Raw genomic sequence first — 23,336 nt, 5'->3', positions numbered from 1 at the left:
ATGGCGCAAGGATGGCTGCGTTGGTGCTCGGCAGCTAATTTAGAGCTGGCGCAGAGGGAAGCACAGGGGTGCGCTGTATTCTACTAAATACGGCGCTTCCCTGCATTTTGAAAATGACTGAGTGCGAGGCTGCCAAATTTGGCAGAGCGTCTCACTCAGTCATCCTCTTGTAATTATGGGCCAAAAGGTCTAAAGGATAGAGGCGTTTTATGTCATGTTCGATGACGACCATGGAAATGACTCTAGTCATATTGCAGAAGAGAGAACCATGTGCATTTTCTTGCCTTGCGATGTATTCGCCCACTCTCTGCCCTCAACCCTAGGAGCAGGGTCTGAGCAGTGGTGCTTCTGTGCCCTCGCTCGTTGGTGTCCGGGTCCAAATCCCCAACACACCCTTTTTAGCAGAAAACACACAAATTTTACTCAAAATACACAAAGCTTGAAGATTCCTCATTCCACTCAAAGCATTGTTGTGCAAAATATTTTTAGCCTCAGGAGAAAAAAAGGATCACCATGCCTTGGCTTCCTTCCTGCTTGCTTTCAGTGTGCTCTGTGTGATGCTTTCACAGGCTCTGGTTTCAGGCATTTAGGCATCAGATATTTGTCTCTACCCGCAGCTGTGACTTTTCAGTACATCTGAGTGTACGCTTGCTGGCTGACAACGCTGCAATTTTCACACTTACTCCTCGCTTTGCGAGCAACTGCTGATCAAGTATAGAGGCAATCGGGCAAACATATGAGGGGAATTTTGCTCCTTCAGTCAAGCCCTCATGCTTGTTTCTGTAGTGTAGTGGTTATCACGTTCGCCTAACACGCGAAAGGTCCCCGGTTCGAGACCGGGCAGAAACAATGGGCAGTTTCTGCTTTTGTGTTTGCTCCCTAAAAGCTTAGTCTCACTCAGGGATGGCCTTTAAAAACTTGTGACCTGTGTAAAACTTGTATTACTATTGCAGGCCGGTAAAAAGTTATCTGCATCTTTGCGTAGTCGTGCATGTGCCTGGTTTCTTATTCTGTTTTTTACTTTTTTTTTTCTTGGCCATGTTATATTGTGGGGCCTTTAAACCTGTCACCTTGATAGGAACATTGCAAGCGGCAGCATCGACAAGTGCAGACTGAGGAGTCAGACCTAAACACAGACTCAGCTGTCAGGATGGCCGAGTGGTCTAAGGCGGCAGCCTCAAGAGAGCTTGATCTTCAGTTAAGCTAAGCATCCTGGTTTGCTCATGTAGTTGTGGGTTCATATCGCACTTCTGATAGGTCTATTTTCTGCCCTTAAATCTTCCTCTGCTTGCACAGCCAGCTCCCCACAACACTATCTTTGCAAGCTGCTGTAGCATATGAAAAGAAATCCACCAACCCTCCGGCTGGGCCCTCAATCAGCATTCCATGTATTTCTGGAAGGGGCATCTCAGTCACGCCTTCTGTTAGAGCTGCACCTTATCACTGTAACTACCATGCTGGTTTCTACTTAAGCAGTTGATTCCATCGTTTGAAGTGAGGCTCTCCTGCCACTTTTGGGCAGAGAAGGCACTGCCCCTGCAACAACAACAGGCAGACAAGCTCAACCTGGGTTTCCTGGTTAGGTGGGCGGAGCAGAATGGCAATGGTCCCTCCTTGTGACTTGAAATTAACATGAAGAAGACAGAGAGGCAGCTGGGAGTAGGCAGTACCCATGCACCCCTGAACACTGTCTTGCGATTTTCACCCAATTCTGAAATGAGTCGGGAGGAAAGGAGGTGATTTTCCTATCGAAGGCCATTCTGGGAATTCAGCCACCCCGCGTCTCCCAGGTGAGTGTTTCAGGCCTGTGAGGCACTCATATAAATCTCGCCTGATCGAGCACTGAGCGAGCAATTGTGCTTGAATACAAGAGGCATGCTCCTCTGGCTCAGGCGCAAGAGATGGCAGGCCCTTCAGTGCTTCTGGTCTGGAAGTCTACGGTGCAAGGGCCCAGGTCCTGCGGAGGCGTACAACTACCAGAAAGGGTCTGCTTTTCTCATCAGCGCCACAGTTCAGCTTGCTAGCATAGGGCTTCTTGACTACCTCTTGCCTTGCTAGAGGCAAAAAAAAAACCCTTGGCACAAAACATCAATTGCTATGGCACGCTTAGAAGGAGAGTCTCCAAGTGGCCCTGCTTTTTCACAAAGACACTTCAGAAGATGTTTGAAAGGCTTTTGCAGCAGCAGGCTCGTTGGTCTAGGGGTATGATTCTCGCTTTGGGTGTGAGAGGTCCCGGGTTCAAATCCCGGACGAGCCCGTGCCTTCATAGGTTCGATCTGTTTTTAAACAGGAGTATTTCTGCTTTCCACTCTTGTAAGATGCCATGGTGGAATGCATTGCATGCTTTCTACTGGTGTCGAGGCAGTTCGGCATGATGAAGGAGTGCGGGATTTCTTTCTAACTGCTTTTTTGTGTTGGAGCAGCACTTCTCGTTGGAACATGAAATGCACAGTGCTTCTCCAAAGTAATTGCAGGGCTGGTTTTGAAATCACCTCTTGGAATGAAAGTGATCCCAGTTCCTTTCTTCCAAAGGAAGAGATCCTGTCAGAAAGGCTCAGCTTTGAGCGTCATGAATATTGTCCCTTAGTCCTTGCATTCCAGTCCAAAGCATAGCCACATAAAGAAAGCAGGTGTGTCTGTTTCCAGTGCAGTGGTTCCAGTCCAATGCATAGCCACATGAAGCAAATAAGCAGGCATGTCTGTTTCTGTAGTGTAGTGGTTATCACGTTCGCCTTACACGCGAAAGGTCCCTGGTTCGAGGCCAGGCAGAAACAGCAAGTTGCTGTGCTTTATCACATTATTTGCATTTACCACCTCACCTGACAGGTAAATTGAAATTAAAGAGGCTGTGTCTATCCCTCACCATCGTGAGGTACTACGCTCCAAGGGCATCGGTCTCAACTCACCAAGAGAAGACGATACACCTTACGGCAGTCAGTTGCTCCCTTTTTGACCTTTCCATTGAAGCCTGGGCCTACTGTGGTCAAGCCAGCCAAGGAAGGAAGGTATGAGAGCGAAAATGGCTTTCCTACCTTCACCAAGAACATACACCTTGAGCAAAGAAAGGGCCAGACTTACAAGGCCCTATCGCCACCGGCACATCATCTTTAGTGACGCCCCGGTGGCACTATGTACTGTGCCGTATTTACAAGACGCCGTTCAACCACGTTTTGTGGCTTAACACCACCTTGTAAATACGGCCCCTTCACACGCAGCCCTTTCCCTGGAAGGGGCGTGCAATGGGCGTTGCTCTGGGTGGGCCACTGCAACACCATAGCATTTTGATGCTGCTCCAGTTTTACGAGTTTTTGTAAATCTGTGGCAGCGCCAAAATCCAAGCGCCATACAATGGGTGTCGTTATAGTGGAGAAACGAGCAGAAATGTTTTCATTTCTCCTCATTTTTGCTCTTTCTATGTGTGCTGCACGAACATATCGCCACTGAAGATTTCTGTTGTGCAGGAAGGTGTGCCTTCCTGAACAAAAACAATTTCCCCCTCCACGCAGCCATCCTTGTACCATGGCGCAAGGATGGCTGCGTTGGTGCTCGGCAGCTAATTTAGAGCTGGCGCAGAGGGAAGCACAGAGGTGCGCTGTATTCTACTAAATACGGCGCTTCCCTGCATTTTGAAAATGACTGAGTGCGAGGCTGCCAAATTTGGCAGAGCGTCTCACTCAGTCATCCTCTTGTAATTATGGGCCAAAAGGTCTAAAGGATAGAGGCGTTTTATGTCATGTTCGATGACGACCATGGAAATGACTCTAGTCATATTGCAGAAGAGAGAACCATGTGCATTTTCTTGCCTTGCGATGTATTCGCCCACTCTCTGCCCTCAACCCTAGGAGCAGGGTCTGAGCAGTGGTGCTTCTGTGCCCTCGCTCGTTGGTGTCCGGGTCCAAATCCCCAACACACCCTTTTTAGCAGAAAACACACAAATTTTACTCAAAATACACAAAGCTTGAAGATTCCTCATTCCACTCAAAGCATTGTTGTGCAAAATATTTTTAGCCTCAGGAGAAAAAAAGGATCACCATGCCTTGGCTTCCTTCCTGCTTGCTTTCAGTGTGCTCTGTGTGATGCTTTCACAGGCTCTGGTTTCAGGCATTTAGGCATCAGATATTTGTCTCTACCCGCAGCTGTGACTTTTCAGTACATCTGAGTGTACGCTTGCTGGCTGACAACGCTGCAATTTTCACACTTACTCCTCGCTTTGCGAGCAACTGCTGATCAAGTATAGAGGCAATCGGGCAAACATATGAGGGGAATTTTGCTCCTTCAGTCAAGCCCTCATGCTTGTTTCTGTAGTGTAGTGGTTATCACGTTCGCCTAACACGCGAAAGGTCCCCGGTTCGAGACCGGGCAGAAACAATGGGCAGTGTCTGCTTTTGTGTTTGCTCCCTAAAAGCTTAGTCTCACTCAGGGATGGCCTTTAAAAACTTGTGACCTGTGTAAAACTTGTATTACTATTGCAGGCCGGTAAAAAGTTATCTGCATCTTTGCGTAGTCGTGCATGTGCCTGGTTTCTTATTCTGTTTTTTACTTTTTTTTTTCTTGGCCATGTTATATTGTGGGGCCTTTAAACCTGTCACCTTGATAGGAACATTGCAAGCGGCAGCATCGACAAGTGCAGACTGAGGAGTCAGACCTAAACACAGACTCAGCTGTCAGGATGGCCGAGTGGTCTAAGGCGGCAGCCTCAAGAGAGCTTGATCTTCAGTTAAGCTAAGCATCCTGGTTTGCTCATGTAGTTGTGGGTTCATATCGCACTTCTGATAGGTCTATTTTCTGCCCTTAAATCTTCCTCTGCTTGCACAGCCAGCTCCCCACAACACTATCTTTGCAAGCTGCTGTAGCATATGAAAAGAAATCCACCAACCCTCCGGCTGGGCCCTCAATCAGCATTCCATGTATTTCTGGAAGGGGCATCTCAGTCACGCCTTCTGTTAGAGCTGCACCTTATCACTGTAACTACCATGCTGGTTTCTACTTAAGCAGTTGATTCCATCGTTTGAAGTGAGGCTCTCCTGCCACTTTTGGGCAGAGAAGGCACTGCCCCTGCAACAACAACAGGCAGACAAGCTCAACCTGGGTTTCCTGGTTAGGTGGGCGGAGCAGAATGGCAATGGTCCCTCCTTGTGACTTGAAATTAACATGAAGAAGACAGAGAGGCAGCTGGGAGTAGGCAGTACCCATGCACCCCTGAACACTGTCTTGCGATTTTCACCCAATTCTGAAATGAGTCGGGAGGAAAGGAGGTGATTTTCCTATCGAAGGCCATTCTGGGAATTCAGCCACCCCGCGTCTCCCAGGTGAGTGTTTCAGGCCTGTGAGGCACTCATATAAATCTCGCCTGATCAAGCACTGAGCGAGCAATTGTGCTTGAATACAAGAGGCATGCTCCTCTGGCTCAGGCGCAAGAGATGGCAGGCCCTTCAGTGCTTCTGGTCTGGAAGTCTACGGTGCAAGGGCCCAGGTCCTGCGGAGGCGTACAACTACCAGAAAGGGTCTGCTTTTCTCATCAGCGCCACAGTTCAGCTTGCTAGCATAGGGCTTCTTGACTACCTCTTGCCTTGCTAGAGGCAAAAAAAAAACCCTTGGCACAAAACATCAATTGCTATGGCACGCTTAGAAGGAGAGTCTCCAAGTGGCCCTGCTTTTTCACAAAGACACTTCAGAAGATGTTTGAAAGGCTTTTGCAGCAGCAGGCTCGTTGGTCTAGGGGTATGATTCTCGCTTTGGGTGTGAGAGGTCCCGGGTTCAAATCCCGGACGAGCCCGTGCCTTCATAGGTTCGATCTGTTTTTAAACAGGAGTATTTCTGCTTTCCACTCTTGTAAGATGCCATGGTGGAATGCATTGCATGCTTTCTACTGGTGTCGAGGCAGTTCGGCATGATGAAGGAGTGCGGGATTTCTTTCTAACTGCTTTTTTGTGTTGGAGCAGCACTTCTCGTTGGAACATGAAATGCACAGTGCTTCTCCAAAGTAATTGCAGGGCTGGTTTTGAAATCACCTCTTGGAATGAAAGTGATCCCAGTTCCTTTCTTCCAAAGGAAGAGATCCTGTCAGAAAGGCTCAGCTTTGAGCGTCATGAATATTGTCCCTTAGTCCTTGCATTCCAGTCCAAAGCATAGCCACATAAAGAAAGCAGGTGTGTCTGTTTCCAGTGCAGTGGTTCCAGTCCAATGCATAGCCACATGAAGCAAATAAGCAGGCATGTCTGTTTCTGTAGTGTAGTGGTTATCACGTTCGCCTTACACGCGAAAGGTCCCTGGTTCGAGGCCAGGCAGAAACAGCAAGTTGCTGTGCTTTATCACATTATTTGCATTTACCACCTCACCTGACAGGTAAATTGAAATTAAAGAGGCTGTGTCTATCCCTCACCATCGTGAGGTACTACGCTCCAAGGGCATCGGTCTCAACTCACCAAGAGAAGACGATACACCTTACGGCAGTCAGTTGCTCCCTTTTTGACCTTTCCATTGAAGCCTGGGCCTACTGTGGTCAAGCCAGCCAAGGAAGGAAGGTATGAGAGCGAAAATGGCTTTCCTACCTTCACCAAGAACATACACCTTGAGCAAAGAAAGGGCCAGACTTACAAGGCCCTATCGCCACCGGCACATCATCTTTAGTGACGCCCCGGTGGCACTATGTACTGTGCCGTATTTACAAGACGCCGTTCAACCACGTTTTGTGGCTTAACACCACCTTGTAAATACGGCCCCTTCACACGCAGCCCTTTCCCTGGAAGGGGCGTGCAATGGGCGTTGCTCTGGGTGGGCCACTGCAACACCATAGCATTTTGATGCTGCTCCAGTTTTACGAGTTTTTGTAAATCTGTGGCAGCGCCAAAATCCAAGCGCCATACAATGGGTGTCGTTATAGTGGAGAAACGAGCAGAAATGTTTTCATTTCTCCTCATTTTTGCTCTTTCTATGTGTGCTGCACGAACATATCGCCACTGAAGATTTCTGTTGTGCAGGAAGGTGTGCCTTCCTGAACAAAAACAATTTCCCCCTCCACGCAGCCATCCTTGTACCATGGCGCAAGGATGGCTGCGTTGGTGCTCGGCAGCTAATTTAGAGCTGGCGCAGAGGGAAGCACAGGGGTGCGCTGTATTCTACTAAATACGGCGCTTCCCTGCATTTTGAAAATGACTGAGTGCGAGGCTGCCAAATTTGGCAGAGCGTCTCACTCAGTCATCCTCTTGTAATTATGGGCCAAAAGGTCTAAAGGATAGAGGCGTTTTATGTCATGTTCGATGACGACCATGGAAATGACTCTAGTCATATTGCAGAAGAGAGAACCATGTGCATTTTCTTGCCTTGCGATGTATTCGCCCACTCTCTGCCCTCAACCCTAGGAGCAGGGTCTGAGCAGTGGTGCTTCTGTGCCCTCGCTCGTTGGTGTCCGGGTCCAAATCCCCAACACACCCTTTTTAGCAGAAAACACACAAATTTTACTCAAAATACACAAAGCTTGAAGATTCCTCATTCCACTCAAAGCATTGTTGTGCAAAATATTTTTAGCCTCAGGAGAAAAAAAGGATCACCATGCCTTGGCTTCCTTCCTGCTTGCTTTCAGTGTGCTCTGTGTGATGCTTTCACAGGCTCTGGTTTCAGGCATTTAGGCATCAGATATTTGTCTCTACCCGCAGCTGTGACTTTTCAGTACATCTGAGTGTACGCTTGCTGGCTGACAACGCTGCAATTTTCACACTTACTCCTCGCTTTGCGAGCAACTGCTGATCAAGTATAGAGGCAATCGGGCAAACATATGAGGGGAATTTTGCTCCTTCAGTCAAGCCCTCATGCTTGTTTCTGTAGTGTAGTGGTTATCACGTTCGCCTAACACGCGAAAGGTCCCCGGTTCGAGACCGGGCAGAAACAATGGGCAGTGTCTGCTTTTGTGTTTGCTCCCTAAAAGCTTAGTCTCACTCAGGGATGGCCTTTAAAAACTTGTGACCTGTGTAAAACTTGTATTACTATTGCAGGCCGGTAAAAAGTTATCTGCATCTTTGCGTAGTCGTGCATGTGCCTGGTTTCTTATTCTGTTTTTTACTTTTTTTTTTCTTGGCCATGTTATATTGTGGGGCCTTTAAACCTGTCACCTTGATAGGAACATTGCAAGCGGCAGCATCGACAAGTGCAGACTGAGGAGTCAGACCTAAACACAGACTCAGCTGTCAGGATGGCCGAGTGGTCTAAGGCGGCAGCCTCAAGAGAGCTTGATCTTCAGTTAAGCTAAGCATCCTGGTTTGCTCATGTAGTTGTGGGTTCATATCGCACTTCTGATAGGTCTATTTTCTGCCCTTAAATCTTCCTCTGCTTGCACAGCCAGCTCCCCACAACACTATCTTTGCAAGCTGCTGTAGCATATGAAAAGAAATCCACCAACCCTCCGGCTGGGCCCTCAATCAGCATTCCATGTATTTCTGGAAGGGGCATCTCAGTCACGCCTTCTGTTAGAGCTGCACCTTATCACTGTAACTACCATGCTGGTTTCTACTTAAGCAGTTGATTCCATCGTTTGAAGTGAGTCTCTCCTGCCACTTTTGGGCAGAGAAGGCACTGCCCCTGCAACAACAACAGGCAGACAAGCTCAACCTGGGTTTCCTGGTTAGGTGGGCGGAGCAGAATGGCAATGGTCCCTCCTTGTGACTTGAAATTAACATGAAGAAGACAGAGAGGCAGCTGGGAGTAGGCAGTACCCATGCACCCCTGAACACTGTCTTGCGATTTTCACCCAATTCTGAAATGAGTCGGGAGGAAAGGAGGTGATTTTCCTATCGAAGGCCATTCTGGGAATTCAGCCACCCCGCGTCTCCCAGGTGAGTGTTTCAGGCCTGTGAGGCACTCATATAAATCTCGCCTGATCGAGCACTGAGCGAGCAATTGTGCTTGAATACAAGAGGCATGCTCCTCTGGCTCAGGCGCAAGAGATGGCAGGCCCTTCAGTGCTTCTGGTCTGGAAGTCTACGGTGCAAGGGCCCAGGTCCTGCGGAGGCGTACAACTACCAGAAAGGGTCTGCTTTTCTCATCAGCGCCACAGTTCAGCTTGCTAGCATAGGGCTTCTTGACTACCTCTTGCCTTGCTAGAGGCAAAAAAAAACCCCTTGGCACAAAACATCAATTGCTATGGCACGCTTAGAAGGAGAGTCTCCAAGTGGCCCTGCTTTTTCACAAAGACACTTCAGAAGATGTTTGAAAGGCTTTTGCAGCAGCAGGCTCGTTGGTCTAGGGGTATGATTCTCGCTTTGGGTGTGAGAGGTCCCGGGTTCAAATCCCGGACGAGCCCGTGCCTTCATAGGTTCGATCTGTTTTTAAACAGGAGTATTTCTGCTTTCCACTCTTGTAAGATGCCATGGTGGAATGCATTGCATGCTTTCTACTGGTGTCGAGGCAGTTCGGCATGATGAAGGAGTGCGGGATTTCTTTCTAACTGCTTTTTTGTGTTGGAGCAGCACTTCTCGTTGGAACATGAAATGCACAGTGCTTCTCCAAAGTAATTGCAGGGCTGGTTTTGAAATCACCTCTTGGAATGAAAGTGATCCCAGTTCCTTTCTTCCAAAGGAAGAGATCCTGTCAGAAAGGCTCAGCTTTGAGCGTCATGAATATTGTCCCTTAGTCCTTGCATTCCAGTCCAAAGCATAGCCACATAAAGAAAGCAGGTGTGTCTGTTTCCAGTGCAGTGGTTCCAGTCCAATGCATAGCCACATGAAGCAAATAAGCAGGCATGTCTGTTTCTGTAGTGTAGTGGTTATCACGTTCGCCTTACACGCGAAAGGTCCCTGGTTCGAGGCCAGGCAGAAACAGCAAGTTGCTGTGCTTTATCACATTATTTGCATTTACCACCTCACCTGACAGGTAAATTGAAATTAAAGAGGCTGTGTCTATCCCTCACCATCGTGAGGTACTACGCTCCAAGGGCATCGGTCTCAACTCACCAAGAGAAGACGATACACCTTACGGCAGTCAGTTGCTCCCTTTTTGACCTTTCCATTGAAGCCTGGGCCTACTGTGGTCAAGCCAGCCAAGGAAGGAAGGTATGAGAGCGAAAATGGCTTTCCTACCTTCACCAAGAACATACACCTTGAGCAAAGAAAGGGCCAGACTTACAAGGCCCTATCGCCACCGGCACATCATCTTTAGTGACGCCCCGGTGGCACTATGTACTGTGCCGTATTTACAAGACGCCGTTCAACCACGTTTTGTGGCTTAACACCACCTTGTAAATACGGCCCCTTCACACGCAGCCCTTTCCCTGGAAGGGGCGTGCAATGGGCGTTGCTCTGGGTGGGCCACTGCAACACCATAGCATTTTGATGCTGCTCCAGTTTTACGAGTTTTTGTAAATCTGTGGCAGCGCCAAAATCCAAGCGCCATACCATAGGTGTCGTTATAGTGGAGAAACGAGCAGAAATGTTTTCATTTCTCCTCATTTTTGCTCTTTCTATGTGTGCTGCACGAACATATCGCCACTGAAGATTTCTGTTGTGCAGGAAGGTGTGCCTTCCTGAACAAAAACAATTTCCCCCTCCACGCAGCCATCCTTGTACCATGGCGCAAGGATGGCTGCGTTGGTGCTCGGCAGCTAATTTAGAGCTGGCGCAGAGGGAAGCACAGGGGTGCGCTGTATTCTACTAAATACGGCGCTTCCCTGCATTTTGAAAATGACTGAGTGCGAGGCTGCCAAATTTGGCAGAGCGTCTCACTCAGTCATCCTCTTGTAATTATGGGCCAAAAGGTCTAAAGGATAGAGGCGTTTTATGTCATGTTCGATGACGACCATGGAAATGACTCTAGTCATATTGCAGAAGAGAGAACCATGTGCATTTTCTTGCCTTGCGATGTATTCGCCCACTCTCTGCCCTCAACCCTAGGAGCAGGGTCTGAGCAGTGGTGCTTCTGTGCCCTCGCTCGTTGGTGTCCGGGTCCAAATCCCCAACACACCCTTTTTAGCAGAAAACACACAAATTTTACTCAAAATACACAAAGCTTGAAGATTCCTCATTCCACTCAAAGCATTGTTGTGCAAAATATTTTTAGCCTCAGGAGAAAAAAAGGATCACCATGCCTTGGCTTCCTTCCTGCTTGCTTTCAGTGTGCTCTGTGTGATGCTTTCACAGGCTCTGGTTTCAGGCATTTAGGCATCAGATATTTGTCTCTACCCGCAGCTGTGACTTTTCAGTACATCTGAGTGTACGCTTGCTGGCTGACAACGCTGCAATTTTCACACTTACTCCTCGCTTTGCGAGCAACTGCTGATCAAGTATAGAGGCAATCGGGCAAACATATGAGGGGAATTTTGCTCCTTCAGTCAAGCCCTCATGCTTGTTTCTGTAGTGTAGTGGTTATCACGTTCGCCTAACACGCGAAAGGTCCCCGGTTCGAGACCGGGCAGAAACAATGGGCAGTGTCTGCTTTTGTGTTTGCTCCCTAAAAGCTTAGTCTCACTCAGGGATGGCCTTTAAAAACTTGTGACCTGTGTAAAACTTGTATTACTATTGCAGGCCGGTAAAAAGTTATCTGCATCTTTGCGTAGTCGTGCATGTGCCTGGTTTCTTATTCTGTTTTTTACTTTTTTTTTTCTTGGCCATGTTATATTGTGGGGCCTTTAAACCTGTCACCTTGATAGGAACATTGCAAGCGGCAGCATCGACAAGTGCAGACTGAGGAGTCAGACCTAAACACAGACTCAGCTGTCAGGATGGCCGAGTGGTCTAAGGCGGCAGCCTCAAGAGAGCTTGATCTTCAGTTAAGCTAAGCATCCTGGTTTGCTCATGTAGTTGTGGGTTCATATCGCACTTCTGATAGGTCTATTTTCTGCCCTTAAATCTTCCTCTGCTTGCACAGCCAGCTCCCCACAACACTATCTTTGCAAGCTGCTGTAGCATATGAAAAGAAATCCACCAACCCTCCGGCTGGGCCCTCAATCAGCATTCCATGTATTTCTGGAAGGGGCATCTCAGTCACGCCTTCTGTTAGAGCTGCACCTTATCACTGTAACTACCATGCTGGTTTCTACTTAAGCAGTTGATTCCATCGTTTGAAGTGAGGCTCTCCTGCCACTTTTGGGCAGAGAAGGCACTGCCCCTGCAACAACAACAGGCAGACAAGCTCAACCTGGGTTTCCTGGTTAGGTGGGCGGAGCAGAATGGCAATGGTCCCTCCTTGTGACTTGAAATTAACATGAAGAAGACAGAGAGGCAGCTGGGAGTAGGCAGTACCCATGCACCCCTGAACACTGTCTTGCGATTTTCACCCAATTCTGAAATGAGTCGGGAGGAAAGGAGGTGATTTTCCTATCGAAGGCCATTCTGGGAATTCAGCCACCCCGCGTCTCCCAGGTGAGTGTTTCAGGCCTGTGAGGCACTCATATAAATCTCGCCTGATCGAGCACTGAGTGAGCAATTGTGCTTGAATACAAGAGGCATGCTCCTCTGGCTCAGGCGCAAGAGATGGCAGGCCCTTCAGTGCTTCTGGTCTGGAAGTCTACGGTGCAAGGGCCCAGGTCCTGCGGAGGCGTACAACTACCAGAAAGGGTCTGCTTTTCTCATCAGCGCCACAGTTCAGCTTGCTAGCATAGGGCTTCTTGACTACCTCTTGCCTTGCTAGAGGCAAAAAAAAACCCCTTGGCACAAAACATCAATTGCTATGGCACGCTTAGAAGGAGAGTCTCCAAGTGGCCCTGCTTTTTCACAAAGACACTTCAGAAGATGTTTGAAAGGCTTTTGCAGCAGCAGGCTCGTTGGTCTAGGGGTATGATTCTCGCTTTGGGTGTGAGAGGTCCCGGGTTCAAATCCCGGACGAGCCCGTGCCTTCATAGGTTCGATCTGTTTTTAAACAGGAGTATTTCTGCTTTCCACTCTTGTAAGATGCCATGGTGGAATGCATTGCATGCTTTCTACTGGTGTCGAGGCAGTTCGGCATGATGAAGGAGTGCGGGATTTCTTTCTAACTGCTTTTTTGTGTTGGAGCAGCACTTCTCGTTGGAACATGAAATGCACAGTGCTTCTCCAAAGTAATTGCAGGGCTGGTTTTGAAATCACCTCTTGGAATGAAAGTGATCCCAGTTCCTTTCTTCCAAAGGAAGAGATCCTGTCAGAAAGGCTCAGCTTTGAGCGTCATGAATATTGTCCCTTAGTCCTTGCATTCCAGTCCAAAGCATAGCCACATAAAGAAAGCAGGTGTGTCTGTTTCCAGTGCAGTGGTTCCAGTCCAATGCATAGCCACATGAAGCAAATAAGCAGGCATGTCTGTTTCTGTAGTGTAGTGGTTATCACGTTCGCCTTACACGCGAAAGGTCCCTGGTTCGAGGCCAGGCAGAAACAGCAAGTTGCTGTGCTTTATCACATTATTTGCATTTACCACCTCACCTGACAGGTAAATTGAAATTAAAGAGGCTGTGTCTATCCCTCACCATCGTGAGGTACTACGCTCCAAGGGCATCGGTCTCAACTCACCAAGAGAAGACGATACACCTTACGGCAGTCAGTTGCTCCCTTTTTGACCTTTCCATTGAAGCCTGGGCCTACTGTGGTCAAGCCAGCCAAGGAAGGAAGGTATGAGAGCGAAAATGGCTTTCCTACCTTCACCAAGAACATACACCTTGAGCAAAGAAAGGGCCAGACTTACAAGGCCCTATCGCCACCGGCACATCATCTTTAGTGACGCCCCGGTGGCACTATGTACTGTGCCGTATTTACAAGACGCCGTTCAACCACGTTTTGTGGCTTAACACCACCTTGTAAATACGGCCCCTTCACACGCAGCCCTTTCCCTGGAAGGGGCGTGCAATGGGCGTTGCTCTGGGTGGGCCACTGCAACACCATAGCATTTTGATGCTGCTCCAGTTTTACGAGTTTTTGTAAATCTGTGGCAGCGCCAAAATCCAAGCGCCATACAATGGGTGTCGTTATAGTGGAGAAACGAGCAGAAATGTTTTCATTTCTCCTCATTTTTGCTCTTTCTATGTGTGCTGCACGAACATATCGCCACTGAAGATTTCTGTTGTGCAGGAAGGTGTGCCTTCCTGAACAAAAACAATTTCCCCCTCCACGCAGCCATCCTTGTACCATGGCGCAAGGATGGCTGCGTTGGTGCTCGGCAGCTAATTTAGAGCTGGCGCAGAGGGAAGCACAGGGGTGCGCTGTATTCTACTAAATACGGCGCTTCCCTGCATTTTGAAAATGACTGAGTGCGAGGCTGCCAAATTTGGCAGAGCGTCTCACTCAGTCATCCTCTTGTAATTATGGGCCAAAAGGTCTAAAGGATAGAGGCGTTTTATGTCATGTTCGATGACGACCATGGAAATGACTCTAGTCATATTGCAGAAGAGAGAACCATGTGCATTTTCTTGCCTTGCGATGTATTCGCCCACTCTCTGCCCTCAACCCTAGGAGCAGGGTCTGAGCAGTGGTGCTTCTGTGCCCTCGCTCGTTGGTGTCCGGGTCCAAATCCCCAACACACCCTTTTTAGCAGAAAACACACAAATTTTACTCAAAATACACAAAGCTTGAAGATTCCTCATTCCACTCAAAGCATTGTTGTGCAAAATATTTTTAGCCTCAGGAGAAAAAAAGGATCACCATGCCTTGGCTTCCTTCCTGCTTGCTTTCAGTGTGCTCTGTGTGATGCTTTCACAGGCTCTGGTTTCAGGCATTTAGGCATCAGATATTTGTCTCTACCCGCAGCTGTGACTTTTCAGTACATCTGAGTGTACGCTTGCTGGCTGACAACGCTGCAATTTTCACACTTACTCCTCGCTTTGCGAGCAACTGCTGATCAAGTATAGAGGCAATCGGGCAAACATATGAGGGGAATTTTGCTCCTTCAGTCAAGCCCTCATGCTTGTTTCTGTAGTGTAGTGGTTATCACGTTCGCCTAACACGCGAAAGGTCCCCGGTTCGAGACCGGGCAGAAACAATGGGCAGTGTCTGCTTTTGTGTTTGCTCCCTAAAAGCTTAGTCTCACTCAGGGATGGCCTTTAAAAACTTGTGACCTGTGTAAAACTTGTATTACTATTGCAGGCCGGTAAAAAGTTATCTGCATCTTTGCGTAGTCGTGCATGTGCCTGGTTTCTTATTCTGTTTTTTACTTTTTTTTTTCTTGGCCATGTTATATTGTGGGGCCTTTAAACCTGTCACCTTGATAGGAACATTGCAAGCGGCAGCATCGACAAGTGCAGACTGAGGAGTCAGACCTAAACACAGACTCAGCTGTCAGGATGGCCGAGTGGTCTAAGGCGGCAGCCTCAAGAGAGCTTGATCTTCAGTTAAGCTAAGCATCCTGGTTTGCTCATGTAGTTGTGGGTTCATATCGCACTTCTGATAGGTCTATTTTCTGCCCTTAAATCTTCCTCTGCTTGCACAGCCAGCTCCCCACAACACTATCTTTGCAAGCTGCTGTAGCATATGAAAAGAAATCCACCAACCCTCCGGCTGGGCCCTCAATCAGCATTCCATGTATTTCTGGAAGGGGCATCTCAGTCACGCCTTCTGTTAGAGCTGCACCTTATCACTGTAACTACCATGCTGGTTTCTACTTAAGCAGTTGATTCCATCGTTTGAAGTGAGGCTCTCCTGCCACTTTTGGGCAGAGAAGGCACTGCCCCTGCAACAACAACAGGCAGACAAGCTCAACCTGGGTTTCCTGGTTAGGTGGGCGGAGCAGAATGGCAATGGTCCCTCCTTGTGACTTGAAATTAACATGAAGAAGACAGAGAGGCAGCTGGGAGTAGGCAGTACCCATGCACCCCTGAACACTGTCTTGCGATTTTCACCCAATTCTGAAATGAGTCGGGAGGAAAGGAGGTGATTTTCCTATCGAAGGCCATTCTGGGAATTCAGCCACCCCGCGTCTCCCAGGTGAGTGTTTCAGGCCTGTGAGGCACTCATATAAATCTCGCCTGATCGAGCACTGAGCGAGCAATTGTGCTTGAATACAAGAGGCATGCTCCTCTGGCTCAGGCGCAAGAGATGGCAGGCCCTTCAGTGCTTCTGGTCTGGAAGTCTACGGTGCAAGGGCCCAGGTCCTGCGGAGGCGTACAACTACCAGAAAGGGTCTGCTTTTCTCATCAGCGCCACAGTTCAGCTTGCTAGCATAGGGCTTCTTGACTACCTCTTGCCTTGCTAGAGGCAAAAAAAAAACCCTTAGCACAAAACATCAATTGCTATGGCACGCTTAGAAGGAGAGTCTCCAAGTGGCCCTGCTTTTTCACAAAGACACTTCAGAAGATGTTTGAAAGGCTTTTGCAGCAGCAGGCTCGTTGGTCTAGGGGTATGATTCTCGCTTTGGGTGTGAGAGGTCCCGGGTTCAAATCCCGGACGAGCCCGTGCCTTCATAGGTTCGATCTGTTTTTAAACAGGAGTATTTCTGCTTTCCACTCTTGTAAGATGCCATGGTGGAATGCATTGCATGCTTTCTACTGGTGTCGAGGCAGTTCGGCATGATGAAGGAGTGCGGGATTTCTTTCTAACTGCTTTTTTGTGTTGGAGCAGCACTTCTCGTTGGAACATGAAATGCACAGTGCTTCTCCAAAGTAATTGCAGGGCTGGTTTTGAAATCACCTCTTGGAATGAAAGTGATCCCAGTTCCTTTCTTCCAAAGGAAGAGATCCTGTCAGAAAGGCTCAGCTTTGAGCGTCATGAATATTGTCCCTTAGTCCTTGCATTCCAGTCCAAAGCATAGCCACATAAAGAAAGCAGGTGTGTCTGTTTCCAGTGCAGTGGTTCCAGTCCAATGCATAGCCACATGAAGCAAATAAGCAGGCATGTCTGTTTCTGTAGTGTAGTGGTTATCACGTTTGCCTTACACGCGAAAGGTCCCTGGTTCGAGGCCAGGCAGAAACAGCAAGTTGCTGTGCTTTATCACATTATTTGCATTTACCACCTCACCTGACAGGTAAATTGAAATTAAAGAGGCTGTGTCTATCCCTCACCATCGTGAGGTACTACGCTCCAAGGGCATCGGTCTCAACTCACCAAGAGAAGACGATACACCTTACGGCAGTCAGTTGCTCCCTTTTTGACCTTTCCATTGAAGCCTGGGCCTACTGTGGTCAAGCCAGCCAAGGAAGGAAGGTATGAGAGCGAAAATGGCTTTCCTACCTTCACCAAGAACATACACCTTGAGCAAAGAAAGGGCCAGACTTACAAGGCCCTATCGCCACCGGCACATCATCTTTAGTGACGCCCCGGTGGCACTATGTACTGTGCCGTATTTACAAGACGCCGTTCAACCACGTTTTGTGGCTTAACACCACCTTGTAAATATGGCCCCTTCACACGCAGCCCTTTCCCTGGAAGGGGCGTGCAATGGGCGTTGCTCTGGGTGGGCCACTGCAACACCATAGCATTTTGATGCTGCTCCAGTTTTACGAGTTTTTGTAAATCTGTGGCAGCGCCAAAATCCAAGCGCCATACAATGGGTGTCGTTATAGTGGAGAAACGAGCAGAAATGTTTTCATTTCTCCTCATTTTTGCTCTTTCTATGTGTGCTGCACGAACATATCGCCACTGAAGATTTCTGTTGTGCAGGAAGGTGTGCCTTCCTGAACAAAAACAATTTCCCCCTCCACGCAGCCATCCTTGTACCATGGCGCAAGGATGGCTGCGTTGGTGCTCGGCAGCTAATTTAGAGCTGGCGCAGAGGGAAGCACAGGGGTGCGCTGTATTCTACTAAATACGGCGCTTCCCTGCATTTTGAAAATGACTGAGTGCGAGGCTGCCAAATTTGGCAGAGCGTCTCACTCAGTCATCCTCTTGTAATTATGGGCCAAAAGGTCTAAAGGATAGAGGCGTTTTATGTCATGTTCGATGACGACCATGGAAATGACTCTAGTCATATTGCAGAAGAGAGAACCATGTGCATTTTCTTGCCTTGCGATGTATTCGCCCACTCTCTGCCCTCAACCCTAGGAGCAGGGTCTGAGCAGTGGTGCTTCTGTGCCCTCGCTCGTTGGTGTCCGGGTCCAAATCCCCAACACACCCTTTTTAGCAGAAAACACACAAATTTTACTCAAAATACACAAAGCTTGAAGATTCCTCATTCCACTCAAAGCATTGTTGTGCAAAATATTTTTAGCCTCAGGAGAAAAAAAGGATCACCATGCCTTGGCTTCCTTCCTGCTTGCTTTCAGTGTGCTCTGTGTGATGCTTTCACAGGCTCTGGTTTCAGGCATTTAGGCATCAGATATTTGTCTCTACCCGCAGCTGTGACTTTTCAGTACATCTGAGTGTACGCTTGCTGGCTGACAACGCTGCAATTTTCACACTTACTCCTCGCTTTGCGAGCAACTGCTGATCAAGTATAGAGGCAATCGGGCAAACATATGAGGGGAATTTTGCTCCTTCAGTCAAGCCCTCATGCTTGTTTCTGTAGTGTAGTGGTTATCACGTTCGCCTAACACGCGAAAGGTCCCCGGTTTGAGACCGGGCAGAAACAATGGGCAGTGTCTGCTTTTGTGTTTGCTCCCTAAAAGCTTAGTCTCACTCAGGGATGGCCTTTAAAAACTTGTGACCTGTGTAAAACTTGTATTACTATTGCAGGCCGGTAAAAAGTTATCTGCATCTTTGCGTAGTCGTGCATGTGCCTGGTTTCTTATTCTGTTTTTTACTTTTTTTTTTCTTGGCCATGTTATATTGTGGGGCCTTTAAACCTGTCACCTTGATAGGAACATTGCAAGCGGCAGCATCGACAAGTGCAGACTGAGGAGTCAGACCTAAACACAGACTCAGCTGTCAGGATGGCCGAGTGGTCTAAGGCGGCAGCCTCAAGAGAGCTTGATCTTCAGTTAAGCTAAGCATCCTGGTTTGCTCATGTAGTTGTGGGTTCATATCGCACTTCTGATAGGTCTATTTTCTGCCCTTAAATCTTCCTCTGCTTGCACAGCCAGCTCCCCACAACACTATCTTTGCAAGCTGCTGTAGCATATGAAAAGAAATCCACCAACCCTCCGGCTGGGCCCTCAATCAGCATTCCATGTATTTCTGGAAGGGGCATCTCAGTCACGCCTTCTGTTAGAGCTGCACCTTATCACTGTAACTACCATGCTGGTTTCTACTTAAGCAGTTGATTCCATCGTTTGAAGTGAGGCTCTCCTGCCACTTTTGGGCAGAGAAGGCACTGCCCCTGCAACAACAACAGGCAGACAAGCTCAACCTGGGTTTCCTGGTTAGGTGGGCGGAGCAGAATGGCAATGGTCCCTCCTTGTGACTTGAAATTAACATGAAGAAGACAGAGAGGCAGCTGGGAGTAGGCAGTACCCATGCACCCCTGAACACTGTCTTGCGATTTTCACCCAATTCTGAAATGAGTCGGGAGGAAAGGAGGTGATTTTCCTATCGAAGGCCATTCTGGGAATTCAGCCACCCCGCGTCTCCCAGGTGAGTGTTTCAGGCCTGTGAGGCACTCATATAAATCTCGCCTGATCGAGCACTGAGCGAGCAATTGTGCTTGAATACAAGAGGCATGCTCCTCTGGCTCAGGCGCAAGAGATGGCAGGCCCTTCAGTGCTTCTGGTCTGGAAGTCTACGGTGCAAGGGCCCAGGTCCTGCGGAGGCGTACAACTACCAGAAAGGGTCTGCTTTTCTCATCAGCGCCACAGTTCAGCTTGCTAGCATAGGGCTTCTTGACTACCTCTTGCCTTGCTAGAGGCAAAAAAAAACCCCTTGGCACAAAACATCAATTGCTATGGCACGCTTAGAAGGAGAGTCTCCAAGTGGCCCTGCTTTTTCACAAAAGCAGCAGGCTCGTTGGTCTAGGGGTATGATTCTCGCTTTGGGTGTGAGAGGTCCCGGGTTCAAATCCCGGACGAGCCCGTGCCTTCATAGGTTCGATCTGTTTTTAAACAGGAGTATTTCTGCTTTCCACTCTTGTAAGATGCCATGGTGGAATGCATTGCATGCTTTCTACTGGTGTCGAGGCAGTTCGGCATGATGAAGGAGTGCGGGATTTCTTTCTAACTGCTTTTTTGTGTTGGAGCAGCACTTCTCGTTGGAACATGAAATGCACAGTGCTTCTCCAAAGTAATTGCAGGGCTGGTTTTGAAATCACCTCTTGGAATGAAAGTGATCCCAGTTCCTTTCTTCCAAAGGAAGAGATCCTGTCAGAAAGGCTCAGCTTTGAGCGTCATGAATATTGTCCCTTAGTCCTTGCATTCCAGTCCAAAGCATAGCCACATAAAGAAAGCAGGTGTGTCTGTTTCCAGTGCAGTGGTTCCAGTCCAATGCATAGCCACATGAAGCAAATAAGCAGGCATGTCTGTTTCTGTAGTGTAGTGGTTATCACGTTCGCCTTACACGCGAAAGGTCCCTGGTTCGAGGCCAGGCAGAAACAGCAAGTTGCTGTGCTTTATCACATTATTTGCATTTACCACCTCACCTGACAGGTAAATTGAAATTAAAGAGGCTGTGTCTATCCCTCACCATCGTGAGGTACTACGCTCCAAGGGCATCGGTCTCAACTCACCAAGAGAAGACGATACACCTTACGGCAGTCAGTTGCTCCCTTTTTGACCTTTGCATTGAAGCCTGGGCCTACTGTGGTCAAGCCAGCCAAGGAAGGAAGGTATGAGAGCGAAAATGGCTTTCCTACCTTCACCAAGAACATACACCTTGAGCAAAGAAAGGGCCAGACTTACAAGGCCCTATCGCCACCGGCACATCATCTTTAGTGACGCCCCGGTGGCACTATGTACTGTGCCGTATTTACAAGACGCCGTTCAACCACGTTTTGTGGCTTAACACCACCTTGTAAATACGGCCCCTTCACACGCAGCCCTTTCCCTGGAAGGGGCGTGCAATGGGCGTTGCTCTGGGTGGGCCACTGCAACACCATAGCATTTTGATGCTGCTCCAGTTTTACGAGTTTTTGTAAATCTGTGGCAGCGCCAAAATCCAAGCGCCATACAATGGGTGTCGTTATAGTGGAGAAACGAGCAGAAATGTTTTCATTTCTCCTCATTTTTGCTCTTTCTATGTGTGCTGCACGAACATATCGCCACTGAAGATTTCTGTTGTGCAGGAAGGTGTGCCTTCCTGAACAAAAACAATTTCCCCCTCCACGCAGCCATCCTTGTACCATGGCGCAAGGATGGCTGCGTTGGTGCTCGGCAGCTAATTTAGAGCTGGCGCAGAGGGAAGCACAGGGGTGCGCTGTATTCTACTAAATACGGCGCTTCCCTGCATTTTGAAAATGACTGAGTGCGAGGCTGCCAAATTTGGCAGAGCGTCTCACTCAGTCATCCTCTTGTAATTATGGGCCAAAAGGTCTAAAGGATAGAGGCGTTTTATGTCATGTTCGATGACGACCATGGAAATGACTCTAGTCATATTGCAGAAGAGAGAACCATGTGCATTTTCTTGCCTTGCGATGTATTCGCCCACTCTCTGCCCTCAACCCTAGGAGCAGGGTCTGAGCAGTGGTGCTTCTGTGCCCTCGCTCGTTGGTGTCCGGGTCCAAATCCCCAACACACCCTTTTTAGCAGAAAACACACAAATTTTACTCAAAATACACAAAGCTTGAAGATTCCTCATTCCACTCAAAGCATTGTTGTGCAAAATATTTTTAGCCTCAGGAGAAAAAAAGGATCACCATGCCTTGGCTTCCTTCCTGCTTGCTTTCAGTGTGCTCTGTGTGATGCTTTCACAGGCTCTGGTTTCAGGCATTTAGGCATCAGATATTTGTCTCTACCCGCAGCTGTGACTTTTCAGTACATCTGAGTGTACGCTTGCTGGCTGACAACGCTGCAATTTTCACACTTACTCCTCGCTTTGCGAGCAACTGCTGATCAAGTATAGAGGCAATCGGGCAAACATATGAGGGGAATTTTGCTCCTTCAGTCAAGCCCTCATGCTTGTTTCTGTAGTGTAGTGGTTATCACGTTCGCCTAACACGCGAAAGGTCCCCGGTTCGAGACCGGGCAGAAACAATGGGCAGTGTCTGCTTTTGTGTTTGCTCCCTAAAAGCTTAGTCTCACTCAGGGATGGCCTTTAAAAACTTGTGACCTGTGTAAAACTTGTATTACTATTGCAGGCCGGTAAAAAGTTATCTGCATCTTTGCGTAGTCGTGCATGTGCCTGGTTTCTTATTCTGTTTTTTACTTTTTTTTTTCTTGGCCATGTTATATTGTGGGGCCTTTAAACCTGTCACCTTGATAGGAACATTGCAAGCGGCAGCATCGACAAGTGCAGACTGAGGAGTCAGACCTAAACACAGACTCAGCTGTCAGGATGGCCGAGTGGTCTAAGGCGGCAGCCTCAAGAGAGCTTGATCTTCAGTTAAGCTAAGCATCCTGGTTTGCTCATGTAGTTGTGGGTTCAAATCGCACTTCTGATAGGTCTATTTTCTGCCCTTAAATCTTCCTCTGCTTGCACAGCCAGCTCCCCACAACACTATCTTTGCAAGCTGCTGTAGCATATGAAAAGAAATCCACCAACCCTCCGGCTGGGCCCTCAATCAGCATTCCATGTATTTCTGGAAGGGGCATCTCAGTCACGCCTTCTGTTAGAGCTGCACCTTATCACTGTAACTACCATGCTGGTTTCTACTTAAGCAGTTGATTCCATCGTTTGAAGTGAGGCTCTCCTGCCACTTTTGGGCAGAGAAGGCACTGCCCCTGCAACAACAACAGGCAGACAAGCTCAACCTGGGTTTCCTGGTTAGGTGGGCGGAGCAGAATGGCAATGGTCCCTCCTTGTGACTTGAAATTAACATGAAGAAGACAGAGAGGCAGCTGGGAGTAGGCAGTACCCATGCACCCCTGAACACTGTCTTTCGATTTTCACCCAATTCTGAAATGAGTCGGGAGGAAAGGAGGTGATTTTCCTATCGAAGGCCATTCTGGGAATTCAGCCACCCCGCGTCTCCCAGGTGAGTGTTTCAGACCTGTGAGGCACTCATATAAATCTCGCCTGATCGAGCACTGAGCGAGCAATTGTGCTTGAATACAAGAGGCATGCTCCTCTGGCTCAGGCGCAAGAGATGGCAGGCCCTTCAGTGCTTCTGGTCTGGAAGTCTACGGTGCAAGGGCCCAGGTCCTGCGGAGGCGTACAACTACCAGAAAGGGTCTGCTTTTCTCATCAGCGCCACAGTTCAGCTTGCTAGCATAGGGCTTCTTGACTACCTCTTGCCTTGCTAGAGGCAAAAAAAAAACCCTTGGCACAAAACATCAATTGCTATGGCACGCTTAGAAGGAGAGTCTCCAAGTGGCCCTGCTTTTTCACAAAGACACTTCAGAAGATGTTTGAAAGGCTTTTGCAGCAGCAGGCTCGTTGGTCTAGGGGTATGATTCTCGCTTTGGGTGTGAGAGGTCCCGGGTTCAAATCCCCGACGAG

At 48.4% G+C, this 23,336-nt stretch overlaps 19 non-coding genes across 19 annotated transcripts; all 19 read left to right on the top strand.

Annotated features, from left to right (window-relative positions):
- The first annotated feature begins 776 nt into the window (after positions 1-776).
- TRNAV-AAC (transfer RNA valine (anticodon AAC)) lies at positions 777-849 on the top strand. The gene has a single exon. It is a non-coding gene; the product is annotated as a tRNA-Val (tRNA).
- A 1,336-nt stretch (positions 850-2,185) lies between these two features.
- Positions 2,186-2,257, top strand: TRNAP-UGG (transfer RNA proline (anticodon UGG)). Its single transcript has one exon. It is a non-coding gene; the product is annotated as a tRNA-Pro (tRNA).
- A 444-nt stretch (positions 2,258-2,701) lies between these two features.
- Positions 2,702-2,774, top strand: TRNAV-UAC (transfer RNA valine (anticodon UAC)). Its single transcript has one exon. It is a non-coding gene; the product is annotated as a tRNA-Val (tRNA).
- Positions 2,775-4,295: 1,521 nt separating this feature from the next.
- On the top strand, positions 4,296-4,368 carry TRNAV-AAC (transfer RNA valine (anticodon AAC)). The gene has a single exon. It is a non-coding gene; the product is annotated as a tRNA-Val (tRNA).
- A 1,336-nt stretch (positions 4,369-5,704) lies between these two features.
- On the top strand, positions 5,705-5,776 carry TRNAP-UGG (transfer RNA proline (anticodon UGG)). The gene has a single exon. It is a non-coding gene; the product is annotated as a tRNA-Pro (tRNA).
- Positions 5,777-6,220: 444 nt separating this feature from the next.
- On the top strand, positions 6,221-6,293 carry TRNAV-UAC (transfer RNA valine (anticodon UAC)). The gene has a single exon. It is a non-coding gene; the product is annotated as a tRNA-Val (tRNA).
- Positions 6,294-7,814: 1,521 nt separating this feature from the next.
- On the top strand, positions 7,815-7,887 carry TRNAV-AAC (transfer RNA valine (anticodon AAC)). Its single transcript has one exon. It is a non-coding gene; the product is annotated as a tRNA-Val (tRNA).
- Positions 7,888-9,223: 1,336 nt separating this feature from the next.
- On the top strand, positions 9,224-9,295 carry TRNAP-UGG (transfer RNA proline (anticodon UGG)). The gene has a single exon. It is a non-coding gene; the product is annotated as a tRNA-Pro (tRNA).
- A 444-nt stretch (positions 9,296-9,739) lies between these two features.
- TRNAV-UAC (transfer RNA valine (anticodon UAC)) lies at positions 9,740-9,812 on the top strand. The gene has a single exon. It is a non-coding gene; the product is annotated as a tRNA-Val (tRNA).
- Positions 9,813-11,333: 1,521 nt separating this feature from the next.
- Positions 11,334-11,406, top strand: TRNAV-AAC (transfer RNA valine (anticodon AAC)). Its single transcript has one exon. It is a non-coding gene; the product is annotated as a tRNA-Val (tRNA).
- A 1,336-nt stretch (positions 11,407-12,742) lies between these two features.
- On the top strand, positions 12,743-12,814 carry TRNAP-UGG (transfer RNA proline (anticodon UGG)). Its single transcript has one exon. It is a non-coding gene; the product is annotated as a tRNA-Pro (tRNA).
- A 444-nt stretch (positions 12,815-13,258) lies between these two features.
- Positions 13,259-13,331, top strand: TRNAV-UAC (transfer RNA valine (anticodon UAC)). The gene has a single exon. It is a non-coding gene; the product is annotated as a tRNA-Val (tRNA).
- Positions 13,332-14,852: 1,521 nt separating this feature from the next.
- On the top strand, positions 14,853-14,925 carry TRNAV-AAC (transfer RNA valine (anticodon AAC)). Its single transcript has one exon. It is a non-coding gene; the product is annotated as a tRNA-Val (tRNA).
- A 1,336-nt stretch (positions 14,926-16,261) lies between these two features.
- Positions 16,262-16,333, top strand: TRNAP-UGG (transfer RNA proline (anticodon UGG)). The gene has a single exon. It is a non-coding gene; the product is annotated as a tRNA-Pro (tRNA).
- A 444-nt stretch (positions 16,334-16,777) lies between these two features.
- Positions 16,778-16,850, top strand: TRNAV-UAC (transfer RNA valine (anticodon UAC)). Its single transcript has one exon. It is a non-coding gene; the product is annotated as a tRNA-Val (tRNA).
- A 1,521-nt stretch (positions 16,851-18,371) lies between these two features.
- TRNAV-AAC (transfer RNA valine (anticodon AAC)) lies at positions 18,372-18,444 on the top strand. The gene has a single exon. It is a non-coding gene; the product is annotated as a tRNA-Val (tRNA).
- A 1,304-nt stretch (positions 18,445-19,748) lies between these two features.
- Positions 19,749-19,820, top strand: TRNAP-UGG (transfer RNA proline (anticodon UGG)). Its single transcript has one exon. It is a non-coding gene; the product is annotated as a tRNA-Pro (tRNA).
- Positions 19,821-20,264: 444 nt separating this feature from the next.
- Positions 20,265-20,337, top strand: TRNAV-UAC (transfer RNA valine (anticodon UAC)). The gene has a single exon. It is a non-coding gene; the product is annotated as a tRNA-Val (tRNA).
- A 1,521-nt stretch (positions 20,338-21,858) lies between these two features.
- Positions 21,859-21,931, top strand: TRNAV-AAC (transfer RNA valine (anticodon AAC)). The gene has a single exon. It is a non-coding gene; the product is annotated as a tRNA-Val (tRNA).
- The last annotated feature ends 1,405 nt before the right edge of the window (positions 21,932-23,336 follow it).

The sequence above is a fragment of the Pleurodeles waltl genome, chromosome 10 (genome assembly GCF_031143425.1).
Source record: "Pleurodeles waltl isolate 20211129_DDA chromosome 10, aPleWal1.hap1.20221129, whole genome shotgun sequence".
Classification (NCBI taxonomy): Eukaryota; Metazoa; Chordata; class Amphibia; order Caudata; family Salamandridae; genus Pleurodeles; species Pleurodeles waltl.
Note: the sequence above shows the minus strand (reverse complement) of the source record. Positions and strands in the feature narration are given on the sequence as shown.